Source organism: Pelodiscus sinensis, chromosome 3 (assembly GCF_052426305.1).
Source record: "Pelodiscus sinensis isolate ZL-2025 chromosome 3, ASM5242630v1, whole genome shotgun sequence".
Lineage (NCBI taxonomy): Eukaryota > Metazoa > Chordata > Testudines > Trionychidae > Pelodiscus > Pelodiscus sinensis.
Window position 1 is genome coordinate 108,937,952 of NC_143054.1, and position 18,334 is coordinate 108,956,285.

Sequence of the window (18,334 nt, forward strand, 5' to 3'; positions counted from 1 at the left end):
AAAACAGCATCTCTTGCCTTGTAACCTCAGTCTTGCAGAATGCAATGCCATCCACATCCTCCAGAACAACTCTGACATTATAATCAAAGAGGCTGACAAAGGAGGTGCTGTTGTCATCCTGAACAGGCCTGACTACCTAAAGGAGGCTGCCAGACAACTCTCCAATACCAAATTCTACAGTCCTCTTTCCTCAGATCCCACTAAGGAATACACTAAGAAACTGCACCATCTGCTCAGGACAGTCCCTGCACAAGCACAGGAACAAATCGACACACCCTTCGAGCCACAACCAGGGTTGTTCTATCTATTACCCAAGATCCACAAACCTGGAAATCCCAGACGCCCCATCATCTCGGGCATTTGCACTCTCACTGAAGGACCGTCTGGATATGTGGACTCTCTACTCAGACCCTATGCCACCAGCACTCCCAGTTACCTCCATGACACTACTGATTTCCTGAGAAAACTACAGTGCATTGGTAAACTTCTAGAAAACACCATCCTAGCCACCATGGATGTAGAGGCTCTCTACACTAACATCCCACATGCAGATGGAATACAAGCTGTCAGGAACAGTATCCCTGATGATACCACAGCACAGCTGGTGGCTGAACTCTGCGAATTCATCCTCACACACATCTATTTCAGATTTGGTGACATTATATACCTCCAGACGAGTGGCACTGCTATGGGCACCCACATGGCCCCACAATACGCCAACATTTTTATGACTGACCCGGAACAACGCTTCCTCAGCTCTCGTCCACTCGTGCCCCTTCTCTGCCTATGCTACATTGATGACATCATCATCTGGACCCATGGGAAGGAGACTCTGGAAGAATTTCACCACGATTTCAACAGCTTCCACCCCACCATCAACCTCAGCATGGACCAGTCTACATGGGAGGTCCATTTCCTGGACACCACGGTGCAAATAAGTGATGGTCACATAAACACCACCCTATACCGAAAGCCTACCAACCACTATTCTTACCTGCATGCCTCCAGCTTCCATCCCGGACACACCACACGATCCATTGTTTACAGCCAAGCACTAAGGTACAACTGCATATGCTCCAACCCCTCAGTCAGAGACCTACAAGATCTTCAACAAGCATTCTGTAAACTATGATATCCACACGAGGAAGTGAGGAGACAGATTGACAGAGCCAGGCGTGAACCCAGAAGCTACGGGACAAGCCCAAGAAAGAAACCAACACAACACCACTGGCCATCACCTACAGTCCGCATCTGAAACCTCTCCAGCGCATCATTAGTGATCTACAACCCATCCTGGACAATGATCCCTCACTCTCACAGGCCTTGGGAGGCAGGCAAGTCCTTGCCCACAGACAAACCACCAAACTGAAGCATATTCTCACCAGCGGCTATACACCGCACCATAATAACTCTAACTCAGGAACCAATCCATGCAAGAAAGCTCGGTGCCAACTCTGCCCACATGTCTACACCAGTGACACCATCACAGGACCTAACCAGATCAGCCATACTGTCACTGGTTCATTCTCCTGCACATCTGCTATCGTAATATATGGCATCATGTGCCAACAATGGCCCCATCGGCCAAACTGGACAGTCCCTGCATAAAAGAATCAATGGACACAAATCAGATATTAGCAATGGCAAGATACAAAAACCTGTAGGGGAACACTTCAATCTCCCTGGACACACAATTGCGGATCTAAAGGTAGCCATCCTGCAGCAAAAAAACTTCAGGACCAGACTTCAAAGAGAAACTGCTGAGCTACAGTTCATCTTCAAGTTTGAACACTTCGGTTAGGCTATAAGGTGCTAAAGGACTCCTCGCCACTTTTATAGTAAGTATAGTATAGTAAAAGCTCTGTTACCTGGCATGTTGGGAGAATGGGGGGAGTTGGTTAATGAGATATTCTGGTTAACTGAGAGTTGTACTTTACCAATTGAGCACCAATTTTCAAAGATTTAGAATACAATAAAATAGCTTACTGATATTCACCAATCCAGTAGTAGTACTGCATTGCAGAGAGGTTGGTTTCTTGAAGCATTTAGGTAATGTTTTCTATACAGTATATCATGTTATGGCACTATATATCACTATGGGCAATGCATGACATACATCCAGATCACTAGAACTACACTGAACACATTTAATCTTTGATTCAGACGGCATTGCAGGATCTTGCAGTGCCTCAGGGTAGTCATTATCAGCATCAATTATCATTGTAGGCATAGGAGATTGGGCTGTATCTGTCCTGACCCTATGACGCCTTCTGGAAGCTGCTTTATTATTAATTATTATTATTATTATTATTATTAAGCCTCTATTTCAGCTTGCTTACTAGCCTTCTGCTTCCCCTGCCCCATGAAAGTGGAGTGCAGAATGTACAACGTCATAACGTGTTGGGCACTATGCAAGTCCTGATTACTAGATCAAAGATTTGTATTGGGAGAGACCAGAAATGCCAGTAAATTGAGTGCCGGATAACAGAGCTTTTTTGCTTTGTCAAAGTCAGACAGGACTCACAGATTTGGCAGACTGCTCTGTTTATTTCAGCAAAGCTTTGCTAAAATGCATGGAGAAAATGTGAGTACCCTACAAGGTTCAAACCCCTTGATTTTATACAGTCAAAAGGAAGCCAAAATTAACAGGATTAAAAGGGGGGCAAAACTTCACATAATTAGTGTGAGGCTACTCAAGTACTCTTCATTTCAATATTAAGCACACAGCAATCTCCTGGCTATATCTCCCTGATTATCTGGAATTGTTTCCTAACACTTAATGTTTCTTTTCCTGTTAAACTCAGGCCCAAATTGGCTAGCACCTTGATCTGCATACCTACAATCAACATTAACATACTTTTCTTCTTCCTCTTAAAAAGACAAACAGAATTCCTTCAACTTATTCCATTATTACAGCACAATTCATCTTTTTCTTACAGTATAATTCTTTCTACTTTCACAATCCCTCCTTTTGGTCAAGCCTCGCCTATGACCAACAATTACTGGGTTCCTTGCATTAACTGTTCTTTGTCTCTCTGTTCATCAGTGATATTTAAAACCATCAGATTAGCACTCTGGTGAGGGGTAGCTAGCTGTGTGATATGTTTTGCACAGTTTTGGATACAACAGGAGATTTACTGAAAACCTACAAAAATCATTAAGATCCCAAATAGGATAGCCAGGGTTCCCTGAAACAACCAGTTTCCTATGCCAGAGAAATTGAACAAGTTACTCAGCCATTTCCACAGGGAACTTGGCTCTTCGTGAGGAAGATATGCAATCTTTTCTAAGTAGCTAGCGCGATCTATTACATCATTGGTGTTGTCTGGTATATATATATATACACAACATTCTTTGCCAATGAGAGCACAGGTCCCTCCTTTTGCTGCCAGCACTATATCCAATGCCTGACAGTTTTGGAGGACCACTTGTCTGATCGCTCCCATTTCTTTGGCCAGGGCCCTTAAACTTTCTCCAGTTTCATTTGCCATGATTTCAACTACTGCTTGTAACCTCAGAAGCCTTTTTGCATGATGTATTACTCCCCCAAGTGGGATAAAGGAACCACCAATAGCCTCTTCCCAAGTTAAAGGGCTTATGTGATTCACATACCATTGGGCATCCGACAAGTCCCTTCTTTTTCGCCTAAAATTACGGAGACGTTCTCGTGGGAAGGACTCTAACACTCGGAATTGTGGGAAGAGTTGGGCGGGATAACAGATACCTGACCAGTTAACTGGTAATGTGGTATAGGCCTTTGTCCCACAGACCCAATGATGCCCTATCAAAGCCGGGAAGGGTCGGTTGCACCCCTTTGCCATATAGATGTCTATAAACGAGGAGTAATATCCCCCGAAGGGCACAAGGTGATTCTCCTTACGGGGAGTGGTGTTATTTGCATGGCATTGAAAGATTGTACTGTTCTCACTAGGGTGGCTGTAGCGGGAGCAGGAGAGTGATTTCCCTGTTTGATCCCAGGTTGAGAAAAAATTCATATCCCCATACCCGGTCCTCCATTTTTCAATCTTGTTTGAATAATCCCATACACCATTGGTTACAATATGCTGAAGACAACTGCTCCTCCCCAGATTCAGCCCCGTCCCATTACACACCCAACACCAGTGACCTTTTCCCTCCACCACGCTTATCCATTTAGATACATTTATTCCTACTGCTTCCCAAGTGTCATTACTGTTCCATGTCTTGTTAAATGGATGAGGTCCTCCGGTGAGGCCTGGGGAATTAAGTGGGATTGCCAAGACAGGAACACCAGCTTGTGAGTGGGCTGGGATGTGGCTGCAGACCCAGCAATTAGAGATATTAAGGGTCTGAGCGATCCATACTTGCTGGTGGATAAAAGAATTGTCATTGTCATTGTGGATTCCCCAGACCTTAAGACACCAGTAGCCGAGGAACAGGCCCCACCAGAGGCACATGCTGGAGGCAAGACCCTTTTTGGTTCTGACAACCTCAGCTGAGGGAACCGCAGTCACGGTTTTATGTCCACCGGGCAGCAGGCGCTAGGCTCACTGCTGCTTCTTCTTGGGCCTTGCTTTTGGTCCTCATCTGCTTCAGGCAACCCTTACGTGAACGTAGGTTGTAAGGTATTGCAGGCTGTTCCTCTACGTCTTCTTCTGGAGTCAAAATTGACTCTGCGTGGTCCTGAGGCGATGACTGGTCTGCTGGGGGTGGTGCCTTCTTACACTGAGAAGCATGTATCCATGCTGCTATGCCGGATAGCTTAACAGCCGTCTAGGTAGTGAGCAGCACCTGATGTGGGCCCTTCCACCAGGGTTCCAAGGCGTGTTTTCGTTGGTGGTGTTGTATGTAGACCCAATCACCTGTCTCAAGGGTGTGGCAGGCGTCAGAGGTGGGTTCGGTTGGCCAGGCGGCTCAAACCTGTGAATGGAAGTGACTTACAGCTTGCATTAGTCCCTTGCAGTACTGAAGGAGTATACTGTGAGTCAAGTTCAAGTCTGAGACTGGAGTAATGGTAGTCATTGTTCGCATAGGGCGCCCCATAACAATTTCAAAAGGACTTAATTTATGTCTTTGGGATGGGGTGGATCGAATTTCCATAAGGGCCAATGGTAAGGCCGCTGGCCAGCTTAACCCTGTAGAGTCACAAATTTTTGCAAGCTTATTTTTTTTTGCATGCCATTTCGTCTTTCAACTGCACCTGCGCTCTGTGGGTGGTAGGGACAGTGCAGCAAGTGCGTGACATGTAATACACGATCCAGGTGCTGAACAAGTTGTCCAGTAAAATGTGTACAAAGTGGCAGGAATTCCTTTGTCACTGGACAAAGTGGCAGGAATTCCTTTGGCAGGCATAATATGATTTAACAAACATTTGGCAACAGACAGTGAATCAGCTTTGCGACAAGGAAAGGCTTCAATCCAGCCCGAAAATAAGCATACCATAACCAGAATGAATTCATAGCGTTGACACTTAGGCATTTGTACAAAATCAAGCTGCCAATGCAAGAACGGTGCTTGGGGCAGGCCTCGGAACCCTTGAGCTACCTTTACAGGTTTGCCAACATTGTAGCTTTGGCAAGTGGTACAGGTGGCACAGTGGCGAGCTGGAAAAGAGCTGAAATGGGGGGCCCACCATCCTGCCTTAGTTACAGCAGAGATCATAAAAAGAGCTGAAATGGGGGGCCCACCATCCTGCCTTAGTTACAGCAGAGATCATACCCTCCTTTCCGACATGCGAAACGCCGTGTAGCAGGGCGGCCAGAGCTGGGTAGAGCGAAAAGGGGGCCACAAAGGCACCACTAGGCGAGCGTCAAAGGGAATCAGGGTGTAGAGAGCAACCCTGGGCGACCCAGGAGTCTTTTTCTGTTTCTGAGGCAGAGTCTTGGAGCAGGGTGACTTTAGAAAGGGACTGCGGTGGTACAGAAACAGAAAGGGAACCGAGAAACGCACCTGGGGAAGGTTCTATGGCAGCATTACCCTTAGCAACATCAGTATCTGCTGTGGAGTGACCAGGGCACTTAACAATAGCTAATGCAGATGGGAGTGCATACAGGAGAGCAGCAATGTAGGGGCCATTCTTGATAGGGGTACCAGCAGAGGTAAGGAAACCCCGAGCTTGCCAGAGGGTGCCAAAGTCATGTACAACCCCAAAAGCATATCGAGAATCAGTATAAATGGTGGTGGAGCGTCCCTCAGCCAGAAAGCAAGCGCGGGTTAGGGCAACTAGTTCAGCAACTTGTGCTGAAGTCACAGAAGGTAAAGGCGCAGCTTCTAGGGTTTCAGAGAGTGATACCACAGTGTTTCCTGCAAGGAGACGACCTTGGCTATCTCTAAAGCAGGAACCGTCATGAATAACACAAGGTCGGAGTTAGAGACAGGGACATCAGAAAGGTCGGGGCGCGGGACGGTGACAGCAGAGACAGTTGCAAGGCAGTCGTGGGGTTCACCGTCATTAGACAGAGGAAGGAGAGTGGCAGGGTTCAGTTGAGAACAGCGCTTTATGGTGATATGCGAAGCCGAAAGCAGTAAAAGTGAGGCGGGCGGAGGAAAGGTGAGCTGTATTACCTTGTAGCAGGAGAGTTTCTATAGAGTGAGGGACCATGAGAGAAACAGGAGAGCGGAAGACAAGGGACTCAGACATTTCAATTAGGCGTGCCGCGGCAGCCACAGCCCGCAGACGGGGGTAGACCTTGGGCAACAGGATCCAAGGTGGCAAAGAAATAAGCTACTGGACGATTTTTTTGCCACCATGCTCCTGAGTAAAAACCCCAAGTGCACAACCAGATTGCTCGTGGCAGAAAAGGGTAAAAGGCTTACAGCAGTTAGGTAACCCTAAGGTGGGGGGGGGGGGGGCAGTGAGAAGCGCTAAAGAGTCAGTTTCTGAGGCAGATAATGAAGGGGAACAGAGGAGTAGATCATTTACACATTGGACCAATGTGGACCCAGAGGGGAAGACCAGGTCAACAAGGTCTTTGGCTAATGCTTGGGAAAAGTAAGACGGGCTTTCTGTGTACCCCTTGGGAAGCATACTGCTGCTCCTTGTAAGAAAAGGCAAAAAGATACTGGGACTTAGGGTGAACCGGGACAGAAAAGAAAGCAGAACATAGATCAACATCAGTAAAATGAGTTGCATCTGGCAGGATAGAAGCCAGATTAGTTGCTGGGTTAGGGATTACAGGAAAGGTGGGTACAAAAATGCAGTTGTTAGCTTGAAGATCCTGAACAAACCGCCATGATTTACCATCAGCTTTTCGAACTGGGAGGAGGATAGGGGTGTTACAGGGGCTGGAACAGGGGACAATAATGCCTTGTTCCCACAGGGTGGATATGACCGGAGCTGAAACCTCTAAATCCCAAAAACTGGGTGCCACAACCCCTTCTCTGACCTTATCCCCATTCTTGGTACCCTCCCCATTCCCAGTACTGTCTGCCCTGCCCTGAATAATGCTGTATTTGCAGAGCTATCAACCTTTGTGAGGACTGCTTCTCTTTCCTTTTAGAGTGCAGTGGCAATGCTCTGCCACTGCTTGCAATTTGTCCATGGTCTTGGCCTCCCATCCAACACTTATTTGCTTTAACATACTGCTAATAGCAGATAAGAGGCTATTAACAAACGCATGCGCCAGGGCGCCCTGTCCATTTTTACCTGGTTGCTGTACCCCAAAAAAACCCCAAAAAACCAACCAACCAAACAAAAACCATCAGTCAGTCTGTGTGATAGTTGCCCGGGTTTTTTTTCTTTGTTGCTGTTTACGGGGTTATAAGTAGCTTACACAGTTGCAGCAGGTCTGCTTCAGAGGGTTCATAGGCATTGCACACTAGCAAAATTCCTCTGCAAATTTGGTAGGGTTTTCCTGGGGCTTTGGAAAACCTTTTAAAATCAAGTGGAGCTCCGTGTGGGTCCAGGGTTTATAGCTTCAAGTGGGACCGGTCTGAGTCTTCTTGGAGGACGGGGTAAAGGGAAGCGCTTGGTCTGGTGGTGGGAGAGGAGGTTTCCAATAAAGCTTTTTTTTTCTTATAATTAGAATTTTTAAGGGAGGTGAGCTTCGATTCAGTTCATTTAAGATGTGCCTCATCCCACCACTGCATGAAGCAATCTACCTCTCCTCTAGCCAATTTAGTTTTTGGGAAAGCCAAGTTTGTCTTTTAAGACGTCCACTTGGTCTTTGTTCCAAGATCCTAACAGTGGCCACTGAGTTTTGGGATCCCCCCAGAGTCAATCTAGATCATTTTTCCAGAAATTTACAGGAGTCCGGACCCTTTCTAAAATATATAAACTGAGCCAGGGTCCCTTTAGGGAACTGCCCTTGCTTAGACGTCTGGTTACCCATACAGGAGGACTTCACACACCAATCACACCAGGAGGAAATTCGGGTTCGTCAGAGCGGTGCCCGGTGCAACACACAAAAGAAGCCCACAGGCGACTGCCTCAATCGCCCTTGCGTTCACTCCAAGGATTTTATCCAAGGTGCGGTGCGGCTGCGATTGTGCAGATTCCAGTCACACAGACCGTGGGGACAGGAGCCCCTTGGTCGGCCAGTCCCTGGACAGGGATGGCTCCCAGACTCACTCACACCACAGGGAAGACGGATAGACACAGAGACAAGACAGTCCTCAGTCCGGACAAAATAATTACCTGACCAGAGTCCTGATGTTAGATCCCGGGATCCCTACCAGAACAGAGCAGGAACCAACAGGTTCGATGGCGTAGACTTCGCTGTGGCTGTGCACCTTTCCGTTCTGGCGGAGGACCGCTCGGGCTAAATGCCCAGGTGCCGGCTGCCACGGTAGTCCTGCAAGACAGTCAGGGATCACACAGCTTCAGCGAAGACGGTTGCCATCTCAGTAGAACCTCCAAATTGTCAAAGTCAGACAGGACTCACAGATTTGGCAGACTGCTCTGTTTATTTCAGCAAAGCTTTGCTAAAATGCATGGAGAAAATGTGAGTACCCTACAAGGTTCAAACCCCTTGATTTTATACAGTCAAAAGGAAGCCAAAATTAACAGGATTAAAAGGGGGGCAAAACTTCACATAATTAGTGTGAGGCTACTCAAGTACTCTTCATTTCAATATTAAGCACACAGCAATCTCCTGGCTATATCTCCCTGATTATCTGGAATTGTTTCCTAACACTTAATGTTTCTTTTCCTGTTAAACTCAGGCCCAAATTGGCTAGCACCTTGATCTGCATACCTACAATCAACATTAACATACTTTTCTTCTTCCTCTTAAAAAGACAAACAGAATTCCTTCAACTTATTCCATTATTACAGCACAATTCATCTTTTTCTTACAGTATAATTCTTTCTACTTTCACAGCTTCTATCACTATACTGCCATGATAGCCACTCTTCTGACTACAGTAAAACTCCAATTGTCCGGCATCCAGTGGTCCAGCACTCCTGATAGGCCAGCACCAACTGGAACCCGGAAGTGCTCTGGCCAGCTGGACAATTGGAGCTGTTCTGCGCCGCTTGCCCAATTTCGCTGCTGTTGCTGAAAATGATGAGCAGCGGACTTGGAGAAGAGCTGCGGAGCAGAGCAGCTGGGGTGCTGCGCAGTTGGTCCCGCAGCACCGCCCCTCACCCCCCTGCTTTGCGCCCAGCAGCACCCCAGCCGCTCTGCTCCGCAGCTTCCCCAAGACTGCTGCTGCCGCTGCTGAAACTGACGAGCGGCGGACTTGAGGAAGCTGCGGAGCAGAGCAGCTGGGGTGCTGCTGGGTGTGGAGCAGGGGGGTGAGGAGCAGTGCTGTGGGACCAACCGGGCAGCACCCCAGCTGCTCTGCCTTGCTGCTTCCCCAAGTCCGCCGCTGCCGCTTGCAGCCCCAGCTGGCCTGTTGCCAGTGGCTGCGCGGGGCTTCCCCCACCTGTCTGCAAAATGGCGGAGGGTTCACCCCACCCCACGCTGTGCTGTTCCCTGCCAACCCCTCCCCCCCCGACCCGTGTCAGTCCCCCTGCTGGAGTACCTACTGATACTACGGCATATCTGATAATCTGGCACCCCGTGGGTCCCAAAGGTGCCGGATTATCGGAAGTCTACTGTATATCTAAAAAGCATTTCAGGATGTTCATTGCCAAATCTGTATTTGCTATTAAATGTAGCCTTTTCAAAACTGAGCAAGTGGCTGACAGTGCCAATGTTTGAGGCACAGCACATAAGGTCTTGGTGAGGCAGTTCAGTTGCCTCACTAGCTGTTGTTGAATATTCAGCTATTGAAATCAGTTTCTGCTACTGTCAGAACAAAATGAGTTATTTATCTTTATAGAAATCTCAAGTGAATCTAATGCCTGGGTTTTTCTAATGAAATCTATGATCACTAATCTTAGTATTTTCGAAGCTAACTTCACAAGTTTGGGGTGTGTGTGTGTGTGTGTGTGTGTGTGTGTGTGTGTGTGTATATACACACACACACACACACACACACACACACACATATTAAAATAAAATAAAATATGGGATGTGAAGGTTTAACTTGTGAGGTCTGGGGAGGTGGGGTGGGCTGTTCGCCCCCCCCTTCCCTGCTCTCCTTCGTCATTTAATTGGTTAACCAGTTGAACAAACCAGATTTTACATCCCTAATATATATTAATATCTTGAATATCACTCATTTAGAAAGTCTTGTGTCCTGACTTACCTATCAAACCCATATGCATTTCAAACTCTTTCAAAGGGCAAAACACCCTTAACAGTGTGTCTTGTGTACCGTCTCACTTCCCACTTGCGATTACATCAGAACCCTGTGGCAGCTCCCTAATATTCTTTCAGAGTTGGCAGTTTTAATGCTTTTTAGCTGGCCTTTGAATATGACTTCAGCTGGTGGAAGTGAGGAGATGTAGAGATTATCACTGACGCAATGCCAACATTAGGTTCACCAAGATATAGATTCAAATGATTGTTTAGTTCCAATTGCTGTAAAGCTCCACAGGCATTGTGTTACGCTGCACAGAGATGACCAAATACTGGCAAAAGCTGCCTATAGTCTAGGGTGGTGTTTCGCCACCATCTCTTATAATGTACCCCTTTTTAAAAAAAATAAATAAATAAAATGAGAAGTACTCCGAGAACCTAAAGTTTTCAGACAAACGCAATTTTTTTCTACCATTACAACACATTTGTAGCTGGGCAGGCGATGAAATTTTTGGTATAAAAAGAACAAAAATAATAAAGTGCTGTAAAACTTACAACAAATTCAGTTTTCTCCAAATTTCAGATGTGTTCAAGTATCCCCAACTTCTCTTGAGTACCCTAAGGGTACTCGTACCACTGGTTGAGAAACACTGGTCTAAGGGGTCAAGCCTGTAAAAAACTTACCACTGACTGCAGTGTTTCCTTGAGAGAATGGTCTCACTGAATCCAGTTGGGCTACTTAAAGTAGTAAACACCATCTGTGTACACTTGTTTTCAAGCAATCAGAGTCTAAGTGCAATTATACGTAGCTCACAGGCAGATGCCTCCAGACAAGAGATTTACTCAGATAAAGCTAATGGGCGACTTATCACATAGGGTCATGTTCATTTTGTAATGTAATTGTAATATAATGGGTTCTGGGGGTACTGCTGAGAGGGTCAAATCAGGGCAAATTGCTTAGAAACAGGGCTACTTACAGCCCAAGACTTAGGGTCCTCTGCTATAAGGCACCATACCAGTCACAAAGAGCACTTCAGCTTGCCACGTTGACCAGCAAGAAGTCACATAGAAAAACCTGGAGTGTCTAAGGGGGTTGTTTATGCCACAACCAGCACTAGTCCCTACAAAGATGAGAGATTACGAAAACCAATCTCACCAAATCTCAACAGGTTCTTCCAATCCCAAAGCCCCACCACATTCCCATGTCAGTTTATACCTAAAATCTTATCCCCAAAAAAGCATGTGCTGTGCTGATCCTTTCGAATCTAAAAGTTTTTATTAATGAAAGAAGGAAAGCAAAGTGCAGCAAGTTACAGTGCTGTAAAGTGCCAGTGTGATCCAGGCTACAGTGCTGGGAACAGCACTGTTAGTTACTCCCCTGATGGAGATGGTTTACATAGTGTGCTGGGAGATATCTCTCCCAGTGCTCTTATTGTGGCCACACTTTCAGTTTAAAGCATTGCTGGGGCTACACAGTAAACTTTTAAGGGTAGGCTAGGCCTCAATTGAGTGTGCATTTAAATTCAGGTAGGAGAAAGTGTTCGAGTTGAAGGTGGCCAGGGGAAGTTGTGACTGTATTTTTGTGGAGTCCTTAAAACTGCTAGAATAATTCTTCAGCGTTTCATGTCAATAGTTGATCCAATACAGGTTGAATCTCTCTAGTTCAATACCTTTGGGACCTGACTGCTGCCAAACCAGAGAATTTGCTGGACCATGGGAGGTTATTGTCTAGCAGCATGGCCAACATTTCCACTGCTTACTGGGCTCTTAGAAGACATTTGGGGTAAATTAGAGCTAAACAGCAATACAGAACACTGAGAGCCAGGACTGGTGGCTGTAAACAAACTTTATGGGACTGCGGGAAACTTAGCCACACCTACGATAACTGGACATCTGGCTAACTAAAATCATGTGAGTCCGCGGATGTTGCCAGACCAGTATGCTGAACTGGAGAGGTTCAATCTGTAGTTTAAGCTGCCATTGATACGGTCGTGCATGACCTATAATCCTGAAAACTTCATTTCACCTGTCGGGTAAAGTTTAGACTTTGTTCCTCTAGTCAGTTCCATGACGAAGATGGCGAGCATCAAATGAAACTGATGACAAACAAATGAGTAATAGTCTAGCAAAAAGAACAGATTATGCCACCTTGACATGATATGCATGTTGCTTCAAATACTGTCATCAAACAAAGCACAGAAGTTCTACTAAGCGAGTTAGAAAGAATGCTTTTGTGTTATGTGGTTTTCTTTTTGTACGTTGGAATCTGGTTTCTTTTTGGAGGCTGCATACACGCAAAGCCCTGTGTTAAGGATGTAGAAAGTGTCTGTTGTGGTGGATGATCAGTGAAAGAGGAACTTAGAATCATAGAACTGTAGGGCTGAAAGAAGGCTGGGGAGGTCTATTCCACCCCCTGTACTGAGACTGGACCAGACCAAGCACATGTAGACTACATCCAGGGGAAGATTAAGGTCTCCGAGGGTCCTGGGCTAGAGCAAATGTCTGTGTGAGGGTTCCAGCACCATAACTGTGGCCCTACCTTCTGCTTCCAGACCTTCCTCCATGGTCTCGCCCCTTCTGACCATGGCCCTGCCCCTTTATGTCCCTTTCTCCATGGCTCCACTCACTCCTTTTCATATCCTCACCCAATGCTATGGCCTCAGGCTGGAGAATGTCTGGGATCCCCACCATGGGAACTCCTTCAGCCCTGGTGGCCTGGCTAGGGAAGATTTTTCTGAAGGCCTGAAATGGGTTGGGGTCCTTAGGCATGGGCCTGTGTGGTTATCCATCACTGATCATGTCTGACAGATGTTTAACCAGTTCTTAACATGCCACTTTGTGCTTATATTTTGGCATCTCTCTCTCTCTCTCTCTGGTTAGTATTTTATCAACAATAAGTGTTTCTTTAGTGTTTGAACATGTCAAAACTATTTGCCCTAAGTTTTAATTGGAAGCTGGGTATTCTATTAATATTATTCTAGGCCTGAAGGGTTTTTTTAAAATCCATCTGCCACTTTAATTATGCTGACTCTCTCCCTTCCATAGAAGTTCTCCACTGATAAAAAGAAGGTATTCTAAAAAGGTGGTCCCTTGCAGTTAACTAAAATGACCAGAAAATGAAGTATGTAGGGTAAGAATACTAAATCTGGGAGGGTCAGTGGGGGAGAGAGACTGTAACATTTCCACGACATCACAACTGACTCATTTTGTGGAGAAAAAGCAGTTGTAGAATCCCCTCAGGCACTGGGTCACTCATAACAATGATAAAAGTAAGCTCTGAAATTGTTGAGACCTCTTATACTGGTATTAGGCAATCCTTAAGGCCTCAGCAAGAAGGGATTTAATGTTTGTGGGTAAAAAACATTTTCCAGGTTCAGGCCAACAGATGGGTTTGCGAAACCATTTCAGATCGAAGGCTTGGAGGCTTTTGGTTTATCTGGTGCCAGTTTGTATTGCTATCAAAACATGACATGTGTGTTTTGGGGAAATAAATGACCTTGGATGCCATAATCCCTGATATAGTTAAATCGCTGTAGGAAAGAATATCTTCACAGGAAAGTAGCCTGCTTAGCACTAATGTCAGGGAACTTTATCCATTCCCACTTAAGTCAGAATTAAGCGTTACATTTTCCTAAGTAGGAAACTTCTTAAACTTCTACATTGCATCAGATATCAGTTTCACAGGCCTATCTTTAATTGCTTCCAGAAGCAGAACTAGTGTTGACAATCTTGAACCCAAGCATACAAATGGAGAAACGAGTTTCCTTTCTACTCTAACATAACAGCCTGAAATGCAGCATTGCACTGTAAATGGACACAAGGGTTCCAAACCTATGCACACTATAAAAGCGACAAGGTGTCCTGTGTCACCTTATAGATAAACAGATTTATTGGAGCATAAGCTTTTGTGGGCAGAAACCCCCTTTGTCAGATGCATGTAGTGGAAATTCCAGAGGCAGGTATAAATATACAGGCATAAGAAAAGAGTAACAATTGAGAGTAAGGCTAGAAATAGGGAGGTCAATTCAGTCAGGGAGGATGAGGCCTACTTCTAGCAGCTGATGTGGAGGTGTGAACACCAAGAGGAGAAACTGCTTTTGTAGTTTGCTAGCCATTCACAGTCTTTGTTTAATGCTAAAATGATGGTGTCAAATTTGCAGATGAACGGTAGCTCAGCAGTTTCTCTCTGAAGTCTGTTCTTGAAATTGTTGTTGTAGGATGGCTACATTTAAATCTGCTATTGTGTGTCCTCCTACAGGTTTTTGTATATTGCCTTTCCTGATATCTGATTTGTGTCCATTATTCTTTTACATAGGGACTGTCCAGCTTAGCCGATGTATATAGCAGAGGGGCATTGCTGGCACACAATGGCATATATTACCTTGGTAGATGTGCAGGTGAATGAGCCTGTGATTGTATGGCTGATGTGGTTAAGTTCTGTGATGGTGTCACTGGGGTAGATATGTGGGCAGAGTTGGCACTGAGGTTTCTTGCAGGGATTGGTTCCTGAGTTAGTGTGTATAGTTGCTGGTGAGAATTGGCTTCAGGTTGGTGGGCTGTCTGTGGGCAAGGACTGGCCTGCCTCCTAAGGCCTGTGAAAGTGAGGGATCATTGTTCAGCCAGGATGGGTTGTAGATCACTGATGATGTGTTGGAAAGATTTTTAGTTGAGGACTGTAGGTAATGGCCAGTGGTGTTCTGTTGGCTTCTTTCGTAGGCTTGTACCGTAGCAGGAGGCTTCTGGGTACACATCTGGCTCTGTCAATCTGTTTCCTCACTTCCTCGGGTGGGTATTGTCGTTTCAAGAATGCTTGGTGAAGATCTTGTAGGTGTTTGTCTCTGTCTGAAGGGTTGGAGCAAATGTGGTTGTACCTTAAGTGCTTGGCTGTAGACAGTGGATCGTGTGGTGTGTCCGGGATGGAAGCTGGAGGCATGAAGGTACGCATAGCGGTCAGTAGGCTTTTGATATAGGGTGGTGGTTATGTGACTGTCCCTTATTTGGACCATAGTGTCCAGGAAGTAGATCTCTTGTGTAGACTAGTCTAGGCTGAGGTTGATGGTGGAGTGGAAATTGTTGAAATCGCAGTGGAATTCTTCCAGAGCCTCCTTCCCATGGGTCCAGATGATGAAGATGTCATCAATGTAGCGTAGGTAGAAAGGGGCGCTAGTGGATGAGAGCTGAGGAAGCCTTGTGCCAGGTCAGCCATAAAAATGTTGGTATATTGTGGGGCCATGCGGGTGCCCATAATGTTGCCACTGGTTTGGAGGTATATATTGTCACCAAATCTAAAATAGTTGTGTGTGAGGATAAAATCATAGAGTTCAGCCACCAGTTGTGCTGTGGCATCATCAGGGATACTGTTCCTGACAGCTTGTATTCCATCTGCATGTGGGATGTTAGTGTAGAGAGCCTCTACATCCATGGTGGCTAGGATGGTGTTTTCTGGAAGATCACCAATACGTTGTTTTTTTCTCAGGATGTCTGTGGTGTCTCGGAGATAGCTGGGAGTGCTGGTGGGGTGGGGTCTGAGTAGAGAGTCCACATATTCAGACAGTCCTGCAGTGAGAGTTCCAATGCCTGAGATCATGGGGTGTCCAGGATTCCAAGGTCTGTGGGGAGTAGATGGAGCCCCGACTGAGGTTATTCTAAGGGTGTGTTTTTGTAGATTTGTTCCTGTGCTTGTGTAGGGAGTGTCTTGAGCAGATGGTGCAGTTTCTTAGTGTATTCCTCAGTGGGATCTGTTGAAAGTGGCCTGTAGAATGTATTGGAGAGTTGTTTGGCAGCCTCCTTTTGGTAGTCAGACCTATGCATGATGACAACAGCACCTCCTTCGTCAGCCTCTTTGATTATAATGTCAGAGTTGTTTCTGAGGCCGTGGATCGCATTGCATTCCGCATGACTGAGGTTATGGGGCAAGCGATGCTGTTTTTCCATAATTTCTGCCTGTGCACGTTGGCGGAAGCATTGTATGTATAGTTCCAGACTGTCATTTTGACACTATGTAACTCTCCTGGGTGCATCATCCCCTTTGATTCTGATAGCGATCTCACATGGGGTTGCCAGCTTTACATTTTGGTTACTCTTGTGTAGCTTGCCACAATACAATCTCATTGAATTGAACTGAAATCTTATTACCATTTCCTTCTTGGCTTAAGAGTACAATGTCCATTTTTTTAAAATAAATTTGCCTCCCTGAAATGTCAGTAATAAATCAGAGACTTCAATGTGACATGGGTTTTCAGACTAGATTTGTCATTATCTGCTTGTAAGCTTTTGTTTATTTTGAATGAGTGTGTGAGGCCCCCTGTTGGTCTGTGCAACAGCGTTGTTCCAGGTTAAGACATTTAAGATGATTTAAATGTGTTAAATTGCTGTAACTACATTGCTGTTAAAATGTATTTCAAATAGTGAGCAACAAGTATAAGAGGAAAGATTTAGCTTTCTCCTCTCCTTTTCTCTCTCAGGCATCCCAATTTAGCTCCTGTTCCTCTCTAGTTGTGTAAGTGTGCACGTTTACACTTTTTTTTTTAAACTGTTCTCACTGCACCATGGATCATCAGCTGTGATTGAACCCACAAATTTCAGATCCCGGACACAGACCTTTTCCGCTTTAATCAGATTTCCTGGATTCTCTTCCTGCCTCCCAGCACATTGTAGGATGTAGTGCCTACAGGCAGCATAGTCAAATGTAAGGTTGCCCTGTTCAGGTCACTGAGTCTGTGACCTGTGTGGATATAGTATGGGGGCACTTTCAGACTCATAAACCTCAGTATGTGGTCTCCCTACTGAGAATAATGTGGCCCCACAGGGTCAACTGTGAGAAATCTAGCACATCATTTGGCTTGCTCCATCTGAAAAGTGGGGTAGCAAAATGACAGACTGTTTATATTAGATCTCTGAATCCTAGCTTTTCCTCAAGTGATCTTCTGTAAGCTCTCAGTTGTTTTTCCTGCAAAATGATGAATAATACTAACTTCCCCCGAGAGAGATGCAAAGCATTTTTCACTAATATAGATGTTTTTATTTGCTAGGGAAGGGGAATGGCTCTTCGATCATGATAAAAATTGACAAGTGTTTTATCTTGCAATGTAAAAAGTCTCCTTTGTCTCTTGATGTATGGTTTTAAACTGGCTCTGCAGAGCCATAGGGTTGCACATAGATCATGTGTTACAATCACAATTGGTACTAGGGTTGTCATAACTGTGCTGTGCTCCAAAACTGCATAGTGATGGGCTGTCGCAGCATACTTTTTTTTCCCCCTGTGAAAACACTAACCTAGAAACTTGTAGCCCTGTAAAGGGAAACCTGTTATCATTGAAAGTGACAAGGGAGAGGAAGGAGTATTTGTGAAGATGCTGAAACAGAACAGAGACTGAGGAGTAAAGATGATATACCCGTAACCTGGTAGGCATCTCAAAATGGAGCCCTAATGTTATAGAATGCTTTTAAGTTAGTGGGATGCTTAGGAGGAGATGCTTTGACTGGAGCAGAAGGATCCTGGCATAACAAAACTGTGTAGCAGTATTTACAATTGGATTTTTGTGTTTGCATGAAGACATTTGTACATTCTTAATCAGGCTAAAATTTAATTGTTTTAAAACACTAAGTTCCTGCCTTTCCTTACATTGTGGAATGATGTACAGGATAGGGTTTCTGGATTTAATCATAGTGTTTTTATTTTTATGATGGAGAACAAAATATTTTCAAACTCATTCTTAAACTTTTAT

General features: G+C 45.3%; 1 protein-coding gene and 1 pseudogene across 2 annotated transcripts in view; one reads left to right on the forward strand and one right to left on the reverse strand.

Annotated features, from left to right (window-relative positions):
• The window catches only part of PPP1R14C (protein phosphatase 1 regulatory inhibitor subunit 14C), an 83,641-nt gene that overhangs the window by 36,400 nt on the left and 28,907 nt on the right, over positions 1-18,334 (forward strand).
• On the reverse strand, positions 2,528-9,299 carry LOC149524712 (uncharacterized; annotated as a pseudogene). The gene is made up of 2 exons (XR_016349222.1): positions 8,615-9,299; positions 2,528-4,899 (listed from the first exon to the last, which is right to left on the reverse strand). The product of XR_016349222.1 is annotated as an uncharacterized LOC149524712 (transcript).